The sequence below is a fragment of the Nelumbo nucifera genome, chromosome 5, assembly GCF_055504915.1.
Source record: "Nelumbo nucifera cultivar China Antique chromosome 5, China Antique-T2T, whole genome shotgun sequence".
Lineage (NCBI taxonomy): Eukaryota > Viridiplantae > Streptophyta > Magnoliopsida > Proteales > Nelumbonaceae > Nelumbo > Nelumbo nucifera.
The window spans coordinates 4,630,504-4,632,099 of record NC_142653.1 but is presented as its reverse complement, the minus strand read 5'-3'; positions in this window follow the sequence as shown (position 1 = coordinate 4,632,099).

The following is a 1,596-nucleotide window of genomic DNA, read 5'->3' as shown; positions in this document are numbered from 1 at the left end:
AAATTGCTTCATGTTATTGATTTCATTAATCGAGTGTTTCGTATTTATTCATCTTGTGATTTACATTACGGTAATGCAAAATGGCTTAGAAACAGGAAGTTTTAAATTAATTAGGACTATAATAGAATATATGGCATGTAAGCTTAACAACAATGTGAGTGCAAACCAGGGTACATTTAGGCCCAGTTTGGAAATAGTACAAATACAAATATGTACAGTACAAAATACAAGGTTTTGCACTCTACATATTTGTATTTGTACCCATTCCAAACTGAGCCTTAGTATTGAAAACCAACACAAAACTCAATATGACTTTTTTGGATACATTGGTTTGATAATTCATGACAAGGAAGAGATTGAGGAGGATGTTATCCATAGAATTAGAGCTGGATGGACGAAATGGAGAGGCACATCTAGAATTTTATGAAATGAGTGTGGGATAAATGTGTATGATGAGATGGATGAGCAAAAAAAAACTAAAAAAGATAGGATCATAAATGAAGTCATTTGTAGACACTTAGGAGTGGCTCCAATAGGTGATAAAATGAGAAAAAGTAGACTAAAGGGCATTTGTGTCATTTTCAAGTGTCACTTAACGTCAGGCTAATTGATGATTAATGACAGGTACTGAATTGTCATATTTTGAGCATTCGGGTATTGAATTGTTGCATTTTAAAGTTCGGGGACCAAAGTGACATTAGACACAAAGAACATGGTATTAATCGAAAAATTTCCTTATTTTTATTTTTATTTCATTTTTTATTTATTTTTATTTCCTACAAAAGTGATTTTAAACCCATCATTGATGGCCAAACTATTCAAACCATCATCCTGCCATTATCTAAAGTTCAGTTCTCTTAAAACTCGGAATTTGTTCAAGAAAACGTTGATTTGATCAAAACCGTTCAACTGATCATTGGGTCCGTGGTTTTCAAAACTGAATTAGATCGGATGGTTGGAGCGGAAAACTGGGAACCGATTTCGTTTTACCCCAAAATCGTTATTTTGCCAAAAACCATTGATTTGGTCAACAAACCGCTGACCTAGGTGGTTGAACCGTCCAACGGTTTTAGCGATTTTTTTATTTGTTTGTTGTTGTCATAATTGGTCACCCATTTGGTTCGAATGGTTGGACCATTCGACCCAATAATCGATCTTTATATGCAAGCTCACATATGCCATAATTTTGTGTTTGGTTGTCCGAATGTGGTGATCTCTTTTATGGGCAACTTTTTGATATCTATGTGTCCTAATGTGCTTTGTCCCACTATTTTTCATTAAAAAAAAATTTCAGCCTCAATTTTCAAAATTTTAACTTAAATATTTATTTTAAAACTAAAATTATTATTTAAATATAAAAATAATATATATTACATATATGATATAATTATAAATTATATATTACTTATATTGCATATATATTGCAAGAATAGGTTGGTAGGGTATCGTGCTAGTTGGAGTGGAAACAATTGAATCCGCCAAAACCTACTTTGGGTGGTTATTTGGGAGATGGACTATCCCCATTGTGTACCCCCATGGATAGTGGAAGAATAAAATATTAAAATAAATATGTAAGGAAAAATCGTAGAGTTAAAG